The following is an 18501-nucleotide window of genomic DNA, read 5'->3' on the forward strand; positions in this document are numbered from 1 at the left end:
CACTGTAAGATGTGGAAATCTTAAATGTTTGTTAATGTTACTAAAACATATTTTCAATAGGCTCTCCCCCTCAATACAAACATCCTATTTCTGGGTCTGTACAAGACTTCTAAAGGTTCTTAAATCATTTTGGAGGGGTTTTCGAGACAGGGTTTCTCTGTGTAGCTCTGGCTGTTCTGGAACTCTGTAGACCAGGTTAGCCTTGAACTCAGAGATCTTCCTGCCTCTGCCTTCTGAGTGCTAGCATCAAAGGCGTGCACCACCATGCCTGGCTCGTTCTTAAAATTTTAAAGAAAGAATTTGGCCACTATACAACAAACACTTTCACTAATGCTAATCCTCTGTCTTAGTTAGATTTCTATCACTGTGATCAAACACCATGGCCAAAAGTAGCTTGGGGAGGAGAGGGTTAACTTCAGCTGACAGTTCTCCAGCACAGTCCAGCACAGGGAGTCAGGGCAGGAACTCACACAGGGCAAGCGCCAGGAGTCAACAGTTCACGCAGAGGCCGTAGAGGAGTGCTGTTTACTGCCTTGCTCCTCATGGCTTGCTCAGCCTGCTTTCTTATATACCCCAGCACCACCTGCCCAGGGGTGGTACTGCCCGCAACAGGCTGGGCCCTCACTCATCAATCACTAATTAAGAAAATGCCCTACAGACTTGCCTACAAGGGAGGCATTTTTCTCAATTTTTCTCTTCCCAAACATCTCTAGCTTGAGTAAAGTTGACATAAAACTGACCAGAACACCTGTATTATCTAATAAATGTATTTATAGGGTTGTGAGTAAACTATAGAGCACTTCAGTTTGGCAGAAAGCCTTCTCCACTGTTTACCACAAGTTTCCAGAAGTTCAAACGCACACATTGCAGTGTGTAACTTAGGTCAGTCTCCCTCATAAGCATGCGCAAGTGGACAGACTTTGTGACTACAGTCACAACAAGGGGTGCAGTGCCTGCTCCGAGCCCTAGGAGAGCTGGAAGACACAGACACCTTCAAATTCGACTGAATATGCCTCAGTGTGGTACAGAAAGGAGTGAGTTTGCATTCTGCAGGAACCCAGACTCGGGCCTGACTTTGTCATCTGTTGTTATGTAACTTTATGTAACACTTGACCCACTTCTCAAAACTGAAAGCCTCTACACCTACAAATGTGGCTATTCCTCCCTCCACAGCACCAGCACCAATGTCAAGGTTACAGAATACCACCAGCACCAATGTCAAGGTTACAGAATATCACCAGCACCAAGTCAAGGTTACAGAATACCACCAGCACCAATGTCAAGGTTACAGAATACCACCAGTACCCATCTGAATCATGTGAGTTCTAAGGCCAATGCCAGAATTCGAATAGACCACCACTGCTGATATATCATTTGGTCTTGACCAAAACCATAACTCTCTGGGCTGGGGAGATGACTCAGGCATTAAAGTGATAGCCTTCTAAGTACAAGGACCTGAGTTTGGTCCCCCAGATCCATGTATGGTAAGCCAAACATGGCAGAACATACATTTAATCTCAGTTCTGGGAATGCAGAGATGCAAGGATCCCTGGGGCTTGGTGACCAGCCAGCACAGCTGATTTTGTGAGCTCCAGGTTCAATAAGAGACCCTCTCTCAAAAACTGGGGTGGACAGTAACTGAGGAAGACACCCCAAATCAATGACTTTTCTATGCACACATATGTATGTGTACATGCACCTGCAGACACATGAAAATACACAGGAATAATTATACACACATGTACCCAAACATCTGCACATCTACTTCCACACACAATCATAACTCTCATCCTAAGTACCTAGATTGGCACTACATTTGACTTTCCTGACACCTATTAGCATCATCATTCATTTAGATGTACATTTTTCAAAGTACTACAGAATTATGTAACTACAGAATCCAATGTTGTTCCTGTGACTAACAGGGCAAATGTCACACACTTATATGATGACCACCATTATTAAAATCACCACAGATGCCACACTGCATTGCAGAGTTATGTGAAAAGCATGCCCAATGTCCAAAAGTTACATGAACACAGTCCAATACCCAGGGCTCCTGTGAATACCAAGCTCACTGGTGCCCTGGAACTGTAGGAACACTGTGACCACCACTGTGGTGATGTTAATACCAGCTCTAACATAGCAAAACTGTGAAACTGTCACAGGAAACAATGCAGTAGAGATACAAGAACATTGTCACTGCTGTTATGATGGGAATCCCAACTAGTCCAGAGATTGAGGCAGGAGGATCACAAGGCCTGCTGGGCAACATGGTGAATGCAAGGCCAGCCTGGGTAACCGTGAAAACCTGCCTCAAAAGAATGACTAAAAAGGGCTAGGGATAGGCTCAGAGATAGAACACTTACCTAGCATATGTGAGGCCCTAGACTCAACCTCCAATACCATAAAAATAAATTAATTTATTAATTAATGAAACAAAAAGTTTGGTGTTAGAGACAGACTGTGGTATTGGTATTTTCCCAAAGAAAATATGAAGAAACATTCACTCATGAATATGTGGTACTAATAGCTTCTCCTCAGGAGAAAGAGGGAAGCAGCCTAAAAGCTTGTGGACAGCATCATGTAGAGTGTCAAAAAGGTGAACACATTCCTACTAAGGTCTGGGATGAGGTAAAGATGTGCACTTTTACCACTGCTGTTCAACATAGAGATAGAAGTCTCAACCAGGGCAATCAGCAAGATAAAGAAATACAACACATTGGAGTTGGAAAGGAAGAACTCAAACTGTCACTGTTTGCACACACACACACACACACACACACACACACACACACCTATTAGAATATTAAGTTGAGAATAATTAATATTGATAACAAATTCAGTAAAGCAGCAGGATACAAAATCAATGTAATAAAATCAGTATCTTTTCTACACACCAAAGACATAAGTTATCAAAAATAAAATTCAAAAAAGTTGAAGAGATGAAAGATCTCTACATTGAAAAGAATAAAATGTTTATGAAAGAAATGGAAGAAGACACATAACGGCTGAAAGATATCCCTTGTTTATAGATGGGAAAGAGAATTATTATTAAATGTCCATACTGCCCACAGCACTCTTCAGACTCAATGCAGTCCATATGAAAATATCAGTCACATTCCCATAGAAGAACATCTTAAAATTCATATGGAACTACCAAAAGAAAAAAGAAAGAAAAGAAAAAGGCAGACAGCAAAGTCATCATGTGTGAAAAGAAAACAGCTGTAAACATCATCATATCTGACCACTTCAAAATATACTACAAAGCTAGTTATACTAACTAGTTTATGTCAATTTGACACAAGGTAGAGTCATCAGTTAAGAGGAAGCCTCAATTAAGAAAATACCGTCATAAGATCAAGCTGTAGGCAAGCTTGTAAGGCATTTTCTTAATGAGTGATTGATAGGTGGTGCCTTCCCCCCTGGCTAGTGGTCCTGAATTCAATAGAAAAGCAGACTGAGCAAGCTATTGGAAGCAAGCCAGTAAACAGCACCCTCCATGGCCTCTGCATCAGCTCCTGCCTCCAGGTTCCTGCCCTGATTGAGTGCCTGCCCTCAATGCTTTTGATACTGAACTCTTATATGGAACTGTGAGTGAAATAAACTCTTTCCTTCCCAAGTTACTTTGGTCATGGTGTTTCATCACAGCAATAATAACCCTAACAAAGACAATAATCATCAAAACAGTAGACAGAGGAACAACTAGAGACGGTGGAATATAACCCACACACCTACAGCATACCAGTCTTCAACAAAGATGCAAAGAACACACGAGAGAAGAACTTTCTTCCATAAATGGTGAGAGGAAACTGCAAGATGAAACTAAAACTCCATCTCCCACCATATGCAAAAAACAACTCAAAATAATTCGACTTGAAACTTGAGACCCATATTAGAAAACCCGGGTGTAGAATACTTTGTGGTGTTGTTTCAGTGGCGAGTTTTTTGATAAGACACCAAAACTACAGGAGACAGATGCAAAAACACAGGAATGAGATTATTTCAAACTGAAAGGCTTTTGCAAAGAAGGAGGAACAATCAGCAGAATGAAGAGATAACCTACAGAATGGGAGAGAACATCTGGAGACTGTACATCTGGTGAGGGCTGATAATGTAAAACACATAGGAACCCAAACAATTTAATGAACAATAAGTAAATAAATAATATTATTTTAAAATGGACAATGTACCAAAATAGACATTTCTCAAAAGAAAGAATACACACAGTTAACTAATAAATGTTCAATATCAGTCATCATCAGAGAGAGGCAAATCAAGACCCCAATAATGAGATAACATTTTTACCCCCAGTTAAAATGACTATTGTAAAAACAATGTTGAGGCTTGTGCTGGCTAGTTTTATGTCAACTTGACACTAGCTAGAATCATTTTGGAAAAAGGGAAATGAGAGAATGGCCCCACCAGGTTGGCTTGTGGAAAAGCCTATAGTTCATTTTCTTGATTGGTGATTGATGTGAGAGGGGCCAGCTCACTATGGGCAGTACCACCCCTGGGCTAGTGGTGCTCTAAGAAACCAGGCTGAGCAAACCATGAGGAGCAGGTCAGTAAGCAGCACCCCTCCATGGCCTCTGCTTCAGTTCCTGCCTCCAGGTTCCTGCCCTGAGTTCTTGACCTGGCTTTCCTCATGATGGACTTAAAAGATGTAAAGTAAAATAAATCCTTTCCTCCCCAAGTTGCTTTTAGAGTGTTTTATCTGAGTGATAGAAAATCTAAGACAGGGCTGGAAAGATAGCTCATTGACTAAGAGCACTTGCTGCTCTTATAAAGGATTCAGGTTCAGTTCTCAGCACCTACATCTAGTAGCTCACAATCACCTGTAACTCCAGCTCCAGGGGATCCAATGCCCTCTTCTGGCCTCCTGAGGCCACTGCACTTATGTGCATACACTTACTTCCACATAGACACACAACACACATGCACACACACACAATTAAAAATAAAATCTTTAAAAAATGTTCAGCCTCAGGGCTGGAGAGATGGCTCAGTGATTAAGAGTAGTGACTGCTCTTTCAGAGGCCCTGAGTTCAATTCCCAGCAATCACATGGTGACTCACAACCACCTGTAATGAGATCTGGTGCCCTCTCTGGCCTGCAGGGATGCATGAAGGCAGAACACTGTATATATAATAAATAAATAAAACTTTTTAAAAGAAATGTTCAGCTTCACTAATCATCAGAAAAATGGAAATCAAAGTCCCAAGATATCACTTCATCCCAGTTACAGTGACTCTGTAATTATCAAAAATGAAAAATAACAAATGCAGGCAAAGATGTAGAGAAAAGAGAAACACTTATATATTATTAGTGGGAATCTAAATGAATTCAGATGTTGTTTTAAAAAAAAACTACAAGGAGATTCCCCAGAAAATAAAACTGCTCTGTGGTCTAGCAATCTGGCTTATAAGTATATACAAAATCAAATCAGTATACCAAAGAGATATCTCCCATGTTCCTATGCCACTAATCTCTGTAACCAAGGAATGCAATGTCCCCTAAATGACTGTCAAGTGATGAGCAATTACAGAAAATGTGGTGTATATACATAATAAAATACCATTTGGGTGGACCTGGAGACACTGTGCTACATTAAACAAGCAACATACAGAGCACAAACACCCCATGATCCACCCAGACACGGACACTGAAATGTTGGGTTTGGAAGTATTGAGTAGAACACTAGTTACCAAGGCTGGGGAGAGCAGTGGGAAGGGGCGTGAGAAAAGGTTGGCCCATGGGTACTAAGGCATATTTGGAAGAGATAAATCTTGGTGTTGGTTTGAGCAGTAATGGTAAGACCTGTGTTTTAAGAAACTGCCGGCATGGTGGTACACTCCTGTAAACCCAGCATTTGGAAGGTGGAGGAGAGGGGATCAGATGTTCAAAGCCATCCTTGGCTACATAGTAAGTTTAAGGCCAGCCTGGGCTAAGTGAGATCCTGTGGATCAGTTGGCAGAGTGCTTGTCCAGCATGCACAAAGCCCTGGGTTCAGTCCCCAGCACTGTATACGCCAGGTGTGATGATGGTGCACTCCTGAAATCCCAGCACTCAGGAGGTGGAAGCAGGGGGCCAGAAGCTCCAGGTCAAACTCAGCTACATAGCAAGTTCAAGACCTAGGATGAGACCCTGTGAAAAACCACAAACACCAAAACCAAAGAAGTTGAAAGAAAGAATGTTGAATGCTTCTACCACTGAGAAAAATGTTTGAGGCACTGAAGACACTTACCTTGACTGGAACATTGTGTGCATCTCACAGCCCCCCCAACATGTACAGTTTCTATGGATCAAATTATAATTTTCTTCTGAAAAGGTATTACGTGAGTGGGAGGAAAAAGCTAAGTTTCTTACAAAGAGATAAAACCTGGCAGAGCATTGAAGTTCTTCTAACACCAAACACACAGTAGCAGCAACGTAAGTCTGAAGCTGAAAAGTACCCAGCCAGAATCTGATTTCCACCCAGACTACCACTCAAGTGGGAGGGGAAAAGGAAGACTCCAAGTTAACCACCCACGGACACTTGTTGTAAGGAAGAGTCCAGAAACTTAATGAATACAATGGAGAGGAACATGTGGGCCACCACAAGACGATGAGAAGAAGAATCAACAGAAATACAGGTAGAACATATGCCTTAATAATTACAGACAACTTTAAATATGAGTTTTGATCATCATCAAATGGATGGTAGGGAGCAGACAGAACAGAATGGGTGTGTTTGGGATACAGCTGTGTTTTATGGAGGCTGGTTCAGAAATGCTCATTTCTAGACTGTGGATAAAAAAAAATATAGCTAGGGACAGAGAGATAAGTCAGTCAGTAGTGTGTTGTCCATAAAAGTGCAAGAACCCAAGTTAAATTCCCCAAACCCCCAAAAGCTGGGTGCGGCCGTGTGTATATGTGATCCTCCAGTACAGGAGGATCTGGGTTTTGAACCCAGCCTATGCTACACTGTGAGTCCCAGGCCAGTCTGAGCTAGAGAGGACACCAGCTCAATCTCTACAACCAAGAAAGAATTTCAAATATTCGAGCAATCATGAAATTGTAGTTACTGATAATATCTGTATTTGTTTGATAATTACATGTAAGAATTTTTACATCACTCATGCTATCAATTTATAAGCACATTTCTACATCTGCAAGGATGCTCTGATGCAGAGAAATGGAGTTGGTCTATTCTTGTCTTCTCATTAGCATTTACCACTCCAACCTCTGAGAGTTAAGAGGCTCTGCCTATGGAAGCCGTCCCATAGAACAATAAAGCAAATGGGCTGCATTAGCTACTGGTCTCAGGGCTGTGATAAAATACCCTCACAGAAGCACCTCAGAGAGGAAGGACTTACGTTGACTCACAGGTCCAGTGCACAGTCCGTCATGGTGGGGAAGACCTGATGAGCAGCAGGCACTTGAAGCAGCTGGTCACATTGCATCCACAGTCAGGAAGCAGAGGCAGGTCATGCTAGAGTCCACCTTCCTGTCTTGTTTCAGTTCAGTCCAGGACCCCAGAACAGGGCACTCTGCCCACCTTTCCAGGGGCTCTTGTCTCCTAAATTAATCTAATCAAGATAGCCCCTCAAAGGTGTGCCCAGAGGCTTGCTTCAGGGCAGCTCTAGGTCCCGTCAACAGTGTTACCTCACTGCACTGTCTTAGCCTCTCCTATTGCTGTGATCAAACACCCTGGCAGAGGCAACTTTAAAAACAAGGGTCTGCTCTGACCCCTGCTGCGGTACTTCCTCCAGTGAGGCTCCGCCTCCTAAAGGTTTCCTACTTCCCCAAACAGCACCACAAGCTGAGGACCAAGTATTCAAACTCACGAACCTGTGGAGACTCTTCACCTTCAATCTGCACCATAACCCTTGACAAGTCAGGATTGAAGAGAAGTTGATGGAAACTGTCCATACTAAATTGAAGATTGTTGCTTTCCAAATTGAAGCCAGTGCCAACACCCTCAGTAACACATAGAAGTAAGTGTGTGTGTGTGTGTGTGTGTGTGTGTGTGAGAGAGAGAGAGAGAGAGAGAGAGAGAGAGAGAGAGAGAGAGAGAGAGAGAGAGAGAGAGAACATCCATACAAGAGCCATAGGAAAAGCTCTAGTGCATTTCCTCAGAACACTGTCCACCTTGGTTTGCCTGAGACAAAATCTCTCACTGACCTAGGTTCCACCAACTAGGCTAATCTGGCAGGGACCCTCCTGGCCCACCTCCCTAGCACTTCACCACACCTCACCTTTTGATGTGGGTTATGGGACTATGGGTCAGGTCCTCATGCTTATAAGGTAACTGTTTCACTGACGGAATCACCTCCCCAGTTCTTGAGGGGATTTTTTTATGAGCTACAAGCCCCAAGCCTCCTCAAGCCCTCCAAAGCCCAGAGGATTCGAGCATTACTCACATCTGACACTTGTCTACACGGAGACCAATCTGAAGTCCTAAGTTTTCTTTTCTTTGTGATGCCCTGGCTATGGAGGTTTAAATCTCCCATGTGATTGTTTCAACCTTACTTCCTTAGGATGTTTGTCCCATGAATCCTCTTTGAGTTTCAGTTTAGTTAGATGAGAACCAGGGAGAAGGGGCCAGAGATATGGCTCAGCAGTTAAGAGCACCTACTGGCCGGGCGGTGGTGGCGCACGCCTTTAATTCCAGCACTCGGGAGGCAGAGCCAGGCGGATCTCTGTGAGTTCGAGGCCAGCCTGGGCTACCAAGTGAGTTCCAGGAAAGGCCCAAAGCTACGCAGAGAAACCCTGTCTCGAAAAATAAAAACAAAAACAAAAACAAAAAAAAAAAAAAGAGCACCTACTGCTCTTAGGGAGGACCTGAATTTGGTTCTCAGTACCCTTGTCCAGCTCACAGCAACCTGTAACTCCAGCTCCTAGAGATCCAATGTCCTCTTCTGGCCTGTAAGGACACCTTCACTCATATCCACAAATCCACCCTCAGACAGACAGACAGACAGACACACACACACACACACTTTAAAATAAAAACAATCAAATGAGGGGCTGGAGAGAGAGCTCTGTGGTTAAATGCATGCACATAGTGCTTCTGCAGAGGACTTGAGTTCAGTTCCCAGCACTCATGTCCAGTGGCTCACAACTGGTAACCCCAGGTACAGAGAAGAATATCTGATGCCATCTACTGGCTTCGTAGGCACTGCACCCCCTTCCACCAGCCCACACACAGCTACAACCCCAAACCAGTTGCTGAGAGCTTTTGCTGGGAAATAGAAGGAATATGGGAAAACAGCACCACTATTAAAAATAACAATTCAAGGGCACCAGATGAAATTGGCTTTCTGAATAAGAACCATTAAAAGCAAGAACACAAAGAGGTGGAGACAGTTCCCGCAACAGAAAGCAGGTTGACAGAATACACCCAGCTAGCTTGCTAAAGCAACAAAGTAATAAAGGGGGTATGGAGGCAAAATAAAATGAGAGTCATGAGGCGGGGGAGCAGGGATTTGCAGAGACTTTAAAAGAAAAACTCGATGTATCCAGAGCAAGAGGAAAATAAAGGAGAAACGCTGCTCAGAAGACAATGTTAACAGCCAAGAACTCGAGACACAGTATTGGGAGAGGCCTGCTGTAGACCTCCATCTGCAGCTGGGAGCCTGAGCAGGCTGCAAAGGCAAGGCGAGGGGCAGGGAGCCAAGCCAGTGCTGGGAACGATGACTCACTGTGGTACTGTCTGCAGACTCCGAGGACTCTTGCCTGGCCTGGGAGTCATGTGCTGACACAGAGGTCAGCTGTCGCTGAGAGCATCCTGATGGCAAGGATGACCACAAGTCTGTCCCTGTCACCCCAAAACCCCAGGGATGTGAATTATAGAAGCTCCTGTGAGGCTTGGGAAGTTAGGGACAAAGGAACCAGGGCCTAAGGACAAGAGAAAGGGGTTTTGTGTTCATAAGTTACAGGAGAGCTCAAAGTTCAGAGGTCACTTTGATGTCCAAAACTGACAACTCAAGGTTAAGACTGATTCCACTCTCCCTATTGCCTGGAACCTCCAGGGCCCCAAGACACAGAGGTCCCTTCTGAATTATTGTGACAACCCAATCCATAAACCACAACACACCACTCAAATTATAATTATGTGTCCCCCCCCCCCCCCCCCCGCTCCTGAGAAAGTGGGGCAGCTCTGCATGCTCAGGCAACTGGGGCATGTCCAGTCCCCGCAAACATCCTACACTGTCCCTGAGGTGGAATTAGCCCATTGCTCACGGTGACAATGAAATCCCTGAGGCAGGCTAACTTGAGAGAAAGAGAGACAAAGACAGAGATGCATGAGAAAACCAGAGACAGAGAAAGAAAGGCAGGTGGAGGGAGGGATGGAGAGGAACCGACAGAGACTGGAAAGCTGAGCCTGGTACTCGCTTCCTGTCATCTCACGGCAGATGGCAATGCTGGAGAACAGGGAGGAAAAACAGCTCACTGTTCGGAACAGGAAGCCAGAGAGCCTGGGATCCCACGGCCCTTTTTAAAACACACCCCCTAAGAACCTCCCATCGGGGCCCACTTTTTTTTCCTTTTTTTCTTTTCATATGTGTGTGTGGTGTGCCTGCATGTCCTCATGTGTATGAGTACATGTGTGGAGCACACATGCACATGTGTGTATGCAAGTGTGGTACCTGAACTAATGTCAGGAATCTTCCTCTAATTCACTCCACCTTATTCTTCTGAGGCAAGGTCTCACCATCAAACCCATAGCTTGTCTATAAGGATAGTCTTACTAGCCACCCCGCCGATGGAGGGGGGGGGGGGCAGTGAGGAATCTCCCGGCTCTGCCTTCTATGGCTGGAATTACAAGGGAGTTGCCATGCTCACCCAGCATTTATACAGGTTCTGGGGATGAAAATTAGGTCTTGCTTGCATGGCAAGTACTTTAACCACTGAGCCATCTTCCCAGCCCTGGGGCTCCCTTTCAAGGTCTCACCTCTCGGCATTCCCACACTGAAAATGAAGCTCTCAATGTGCAACCTTTTAAAGAACAGATTTAAATCAACACTGCAGCAAGTGCTCAGAAGTGTTGGTGTGGTCTCTTGAGCCCTTGGGTTTGACCTTCAGACCCTTACCACAAGTTCTCAAGATGAAGCTCTAGCCACGACACATCGTGTTTAAAGAAAGAGAAGTCGCAGCTCAAAGTTCTATGAATCTGAAAACGGTATAGCAAGTTATAGTAAAGTTGTGTGGGTAGACAGGCGCCCAGCTGGAGCTGCACTCACCACTAAGGGCTCCTGAGGCACAGGATGAAGGGAGACGGTGACTTCTTGGCTCTCTCTCTCCCTTACCATTAAAATTTTACACCCAGAGTATGTGTGTGCATCATGCATACAGTCACAAATAATGGCATAGTTAAGGAATAAGTAAAATCAAGCGATGTCAAATGCTATGGCTCTCAAACTTGAACATGCCTCAGAATCCTCTGGAGGGCTTGCTTCACAGTTCCTCCCAGAACGTAAGTCCTATGGCTGGGGGTGGGGTGGGAGAGTGATGCTGACAGTCTGGTCAGAGCCTACACCAGCAGTTGGAGGGGCTGAGGAAAAGGTTCAGTGAGCCAATCAGAGCAGGACCGGGAAAGAGCAGCAGGTGCTACCGTGAGAGCAGCAGGTTCACGTAAGAGCCCAGACAGCACCAGGACCCAAGGAGGAAGTCACTGAGAGAACGTCTCCTGCTGAGCAGCCTCATCCGGGCTCCTCAGCCAACTCTTTGTTCAAGAAGGGAGTGGGATTGTAACGATTCAGCAAAATCAAGACCATCCCTACAGGTACTCAGTTCCCCAAGGACACCTGATATACGACACGGAGGAAGGACCCAGGCCATGGGGGATTTTCCAAACGGCATACACGAGTTTAAGATTATCCCACAAAATAGAAACAGAAGGAACATTGCCTAATACATTTTATGAGGCCACAGTTATCCTGATACCCAAACTACATACAGACCCAACCAAAAAAGAGATTTACAAAACTATTTCCCTTATGAACACAGATGCAAAAATACTCAATAAAATACCTGCAAACAGAATCCAAGAATCCATCAAAAAACATCCACCATGATCAAGTAGGCTTCATCCCAGAGATGCAGGGATGGCTCAATATACGAAAATCAATAAATGTAATTAACCATATAAGCAAATTGAAAGACAAAAACCACATAATCAGATCATCTCATTAGATGCAGAAAAGGCCTTTTACAAAATCCATCACCCTTTCTTGATAAATGTCCTTGAAAGATTAGGGATACAAGAGATTTACTTGTATTAGTTAGGGTTTCTATTGCTAGGACAAAACATCACGACCAAAAAGCAAGTTGGGGAGTCTTGTATAATATTAGAGGGACCAGCCTCAATATTATACATCCCAGGGGCTCAGGAGAGAGAACTACTAACGGCGAGAACTATTTTCAGGAAATATAATCTCAGCACACCGAGTTCTATAGTCCACTTGCTTTAATTCCTCTGGCATAACATCCTTTATACACAGCTTCAGTTCTGTTCTCATGTCTAGCCCCTTTCTTGCCTGATTTCTCTATATTTATCTACTGTCCCCTCTATGTTCTATCTTAATTCCTTCATATAGTTCTGCCTCTTCTAGGTTCTCATCCATCTTGTTCTTTCCCATATCATCTCCTCTCCCGTCTCCTTCTCTCTCATCTGGCTCTTCCTCATCTTCCATCTCGTTCCTCTAGTACTCTCCTGTAGCCCTTCAATCTACTTCTTCCCCATCTCAATTTGTTCCTCTCAAGTTCTTACCCATCTCGTTCTTCCATTCTCTTCTTCCCTCTCTGTCCTCTGCTTTACAGTTATATATCTCCCCAAAATCACAATCCTCCCTTCCACCCAGGACACTCAGCCTGAACTTCCTCAGGCAGTGATTGTCCACTATCAGGATCAAATGGAGGGTTGATAAGAATTACAAAGAGGGGCACTAGTTGTTAATTACCATTTGTGACCCAAAGGGGAAGTGACTAATGAATTAACTAAAGGCTAAATATGGGTAATATCTAAGAAGAGGGATCCTACGTTCACAACTATAATCTTAAATGTGTTTGGTAAAGGATGTTAAAAATCTATAAGTTGCTAGGTCAATGGGAGAAAATAAAACTGTCTTCTTTTTTCCTGTGGCTCCTATCTGTCCAAGCTGTCTGCCGTTTTTCTGCAGGGTGGGGGAAAGTGTGCTCAGTCTCTAGGCAACCTGTGTACAGCTAGATGCCCCTGGTGATAGTTAAAGGGAGATCTGGAACTGGAGGTAAGATTTGGGAAAGGAGGAAGTTAAGTTTAATTAGCACATTCACCAGGCCTTCTCAAACAGGTAGCCTGGATGCTTAAGTCTGTTCTTAGAGAGTACAGAGGTATCTCTGATAAGGTACTTTCCTCCATCCGGTGATGGACTTGGCCGGATGCTACCAATAATGATAATTACAGGGAGGCTTGAACTGGGAGTTCTGGCTGAGCATAGCTGTTAGCACAGAAGGTTATCTAAATATTCCTAGAAGTGGTTAGGTAAGTAGTTAGAGGTCTATAAAATTAGTAAGGCTGTAAGAAAGGAGGGGTCTGAGCTAAATTGTGTAAAGCTGTTACTTAATGTCTACCTGACCTAGGCGGTGTCCCCTTGTGGAATTTACCTTAAGTCAGGAGACTTGCATGTGGGCTGTTATCATTGTTAGTCCACCTGGGACTAACAATGGGCGCCCACCTGGGTGGTGTTTCCTGTAGTCCTTGAAAGTGGCTAAGGGAGATAATCTGATTCCAGAGAAAGCCTTTCCCTGAGGCTGTTCTCCAAATTACCTGGAATGTGTATGTCCAGAGAGTGCTCAGTCTACACTGTTAGTCCTTCTTGGGGAAAAGTCAATTGGGAAAGCTATGAAGGCACACATGATTTTCATAACAGAAGACAGCTGATATATAACAAGCCAAGTAACACCAAAAACTCCTTGGGATTTGGCTTCCTCTGGAGGAATTCCATGATCCCTCCAGGTAGTGACTTTGCCATAACCAGCTGAGTTCTTATGATATATTCCTGCGGCCCGCAACAGGGGAGGAAAGAGTTTATTCAGCTTACAATTCAACATTGCTGTTCACAACTGAAGGAAGTCAAGACAGGAATTCAAACAGGGCAGGATCCTGGAAGCAGAAGCTGATGCAGAGGCCATGGAGGGGTGCTGCTTACTGCCTTGCTTGCTCTGGCTTTCTTGTAAAACCCAGGACCATCAGCCCAGGGATGGCACCACCCACCATGGGCTGAGCCTCCCCCCATTGATCACTAATTAATAAAATGCCTTCCAGTTGAATCTCATGGAGGCATTTCTTCAGCTGAGGCTCCTTCCTCTCTGATGACTCTAGCTCATGTCAAGTTGACACACAAAACTAGCCAGTACAATAATGAAACATAATAAAGGCAGTTTACAGCAAGCTTATAGCCAACATCAAATTAAATGGAGAGAAACTCAAAGCAATTCCACTAAAATTAGGAACAAGACAAGGTTGTCCACTCTCTCCATACTTATCCAATATAGTAGTTGAAGTCCTAGCTAGAGCAAAAGACAACTGAAGGAGATAAGGGGATCCAAACAGGAAAGGAAGAACTCAAAGTATCATTATTTGCAGATGATATGAGAGTATACAGAAGTGACCCCAAAAATTCCACTGGGAGAACTCCTACAGCTGATAAACACTTTCAGCAATGTAGCTGGATACAAATTAACTCACAAAAATCAGTAGCCCTCCTACATACAAATGACAAATGGACTGAGAAATAAATGAAAGAAACAACATCTTTCATAAAATCCTCAAATCATATAAAATATCCGGAGGTAACTCTAATCAAGCAAGTGAAAGACTTGTATGACAAAAACTTCAAAGATTTAAAGAAAAAATTAAAGGAGTTATCAGAAGATGGAAAGATCTACCATGCTCATAGATTAGTAAGATTAACATAGTAAAAATCATCCTCTTACCAAAAGCAATCTACAAATTCAGTGCAATCCCCATCAAAATGTCAACACAATTTTTACAGACCTCAAAAGGACAATTCTCAACTTCATTTGGGGAAAAAAATACAACGGGATAACTAAAACAATCCTGAACAATGAAAGAACTGCCGGAGGTCTCACCATCCCCATTTTCAAGTTGTACTACAGAGCTATAGTAACAAAAACTGAATGGTATCATCATAAAAACAGACACATTGGTCAATGAAATCAAATTGAAGACCCAGACATAAATCCACACACATATAGACACCTGGTTTTTTATGAAAAAGCCAGAAATACACACTAGAAAAAAGACAGTGTCTTCAACAAATGGTGCTGGTCTAACTGGATGTCTGCATGTAGAAGAATGCAAATAGATTCATACTTACCACCCTGAACAAAACTCAAGTTCAAGTAGATCAAAGACCTCAACAAATACTGAACCTGACAAAAGAGAAAGTGGAGAATAGCCTTGAACTCATTGACACAGGAGGCTTTCTGAACAGAATACCGACAGTGCAGGACTAAGATCAATAATTAATAAATGGGACTTCGTGAAACTGAAAAGCTTCTGTACAGCAAAGGATACCATCATTTGGACAAAGGGGCAGCCTACAGAATGGGGAAAGATTTTTACCAACTCCACATACAATAGAGGACTAATATCCAAAATATGTAAAGAATGCAAGAAACTAGATATCAAGAAAACAAACAACCCAACTTTTTAAAATGGAGTTAAAGAGCTAAACAGAATTCTCAAAAGAAGAAACTCAAGTGACAGAGAAAGACTTAAGTAAATGTTCAACATCTTTAGTCATCAGGGAAATGAAAGTCAAAACGACTCTGAAATCCCATCTTACACATGTCAGAATGGCTAAGATCAAAAACACAGGTGACAGCTCATGCTGTCGAGGATGCAGAATAAAGGGAACACTCCTCCATTGTGGGTGAGAGTGCAAACTTGTACAGACACTATGGAAATCAATATGCAGTTCCTCGGGGAGCTGGGAATCAATTTACCTCAAGATCCAGCTATACCACTCTTGGGAATATACCTGAAGGATGCTCCAGCCTACCACAAGGACACTTGCTCAGTCATGTTCATTGTTGCTCTATTCATAATAACCAGAAACTGGAAACAATGTAGATGTTCCTCAGAAGAAGACTGGATAAAGAAAATGTGGTACATTTACACAATGGAGTATTACTCAGCTGTTAGAAAATGACATCATGAAATTTGCAGGCAAATGATGGAACAAGAAAAAATCATTTTGGGTGAGGTGACTCAGACGCAGAAAAATAAATATGGTATGTATTTACTTTATATTTAGATATATGTCATTAAGTAATGATAAGCAAGCTACAATCCATAGGCCCAGAGAGGTTAGGTATAGAGAAATGGTCTAGGGGTACACATGGATCTCCCTGGAAGGGGGAAATAGACTAGGTTTTACAGGTGGACTGGTTGTGGGTGAGGATGGGAATGGGAGGGCCAGGTAGGGAGGGGAAGGGCAGGGGAGATAGGGTAGAGGGAGAAAGTGTGGAGAGAGACCGTTGAAATTGAGGGGCATTTGAAGGATGATATGGAAACCTAGTGCAGTAGGAACTTCCTTTAATGTGTGAAGGTGATCCTAATGAGGTCTCCTAATAATGAGGGAGACAGTCTCAACTGAGTATCTCTTATTATCATATAAGGCTTCCAGTAGTGGGACTGGGTTGTATTCAATTGAGTTGTTGGCTGAGGGGGTCCCATGGACACCCACAAGCAACCCAGGCTATTGCTAAGACACTGGGTTCCTCTCTGCACATTGACAGCCGTTGACATTGCCAAGGACAACAGCCACACAACTCATTGAACATGGAGGGGTTGAGCTGGTGACCACACTGAGCCTTCATCCCTACATTCCAGTGTCTTTGGTGTAGGAAGACACTCCTCAGGCTACCAAAAAAGAAACATAAACACCAACACAGCTACAAAACCTTTGACCTATGATCTGTTCTGCCTGTAAGATATGCTAGGGCAATGGAGGCACAGAACTTATGGGAACAGCCAACCAATGTCTGATTTGACTTAAGGTCCACTCCGTGAGAAGGAACCCGTGCCTGACACAGCTTGGGTAACCAAGAACCATAGACTAGATAACCTAGACACATAGGGTAAAACCAAACACTGTCAGTCTAAAAAAAATTAAATCAAGAAAATGACTCCTAATGATATTCTGCTATAATCATAGATCAATGTCTTGTTCAGCCATCATCAGAGAGGCTTCCTCCTGCAGCAAATGGGAATAGATGCAGAGACCCACAGCCTACACAGAGAGTCCTTGGAACACACAGCTCTAAATGGGATGTCTCCATCCAATCCCTCCTCTCAGAGCTCAGGGAACCCTAAGGAAGAGGAGATGGAAAGAGCCAGAGGGGATGGAGGACAACAAGGTCCTCTGAATCACCCGAACAAGGCCCATACGAACTCACAGAGACTGAACCGGCAAGCACAGGACCTGCACAGCTCTGCACCAAGTCCCCTGTGTACATATTATAGCTTCAGTTTAGTATTTTTATGGGACTCCTGAGTGTGTGAATGAATGGGTTTCTGACTATTTTGCCTTCTCTCGGGACTCTTTTCCTTCTGTTGGGTTGCCTTGTCCAGCCTCATTGTGATGGTTTTTGCTTTATCTTATTATATTTTATTTTGTCATGTTTGGTTGTTATCTCTTAGAAGCCTGTTCTTTTCTAATGAGAGACAGAAAGGGAGTGGATCCAGAAGGAAGGGGAGGTAGGGAGTGTCTGGGAGAAGAAGAGGGAGAGGAAACTATAATCAGGAGATATTGTATGAGAAAAGAATCTATTTTCAATAAAAGGGGAAAATGAGAAAAAATGATAGTATGGGGAAAAGGAAATGTAAGATACATGGAGGAGAGAGCCAGTTATTGCCCCCAAATAAACATGGGTGACAGAAGTCAGACTACACAAGAAAGTAATAAAGGAAAACTCTTGCAGAACTGAAGACCCGAGTCTTCATTTGAAAATGTGCACCAGATGAGAACACAGCTATAAGGATGCAGGGACAACAGAAGTCTCCCATGTTCTGACACAGTGCCAAAAAAACATCAAGAGAAAATTATGAGAGCTTTGGAGACAGTGTTAGACTATTTTAGAAAGAATAAGAAGCAACTATGTGTGGACACTTGGGGACCACTTAATGAGAGTGAACTAGCTTTAAAAAAAAAAAACTGGTTTGAATGGTCAGTTTTGTGTGATGTATATTTTACCTCTGTGTGTGTGCGCATGCGTGTATTAATTTTTTTTAAAGAATGAGTATTGGGCAACACACTTATCAGCAGCATCAGATAAAAGGAAGAGAGCAACAATGTGTGATTTCCAAAGGAAAACAGACTTGGAATCTAGACCTCAATTCTCTCAACTCTGCTACATGGTTGCAAAACGTAAAACCAGGAAAGGTTTTCACAGATGCAGACTCAGAAAGTTTGCCACCCAGGAGCTCTCTCCAAACAAGTTACTCAG

At 43.3% G+C, this 18501-nt stretch overlaps 1 protein-coding gene across 1 annotated transcript in view; it reads right to left on the minus strand.

The window, feature by feature from the left end:
• Shc3 (SHC adaptor protein 3) overlaps nt 1–18501 on the minus strand; it is a 133868-nt gene that overhangs the window by 87108 nt on the left and 28259 nt on the right. The window lies entirely within an intron of this gene.

Source organism: Peromyscus maniculatus, chromosome 5 (genome assembly GCF_049852395.1).
Source record: "Peromyscus maniculatus bairdii isolate BWxNUB_F1_BW_parent chromosome 5, HU_Pman_BW_mat_3.1, whole genome shotgun sequence".
Taxonomy (NCBI): Eukaryota; Metazoa; Chordata; class Mammalia; order Rodentia; family Cricetidae; genus Peromyscus; species Peromyscus maniculatus.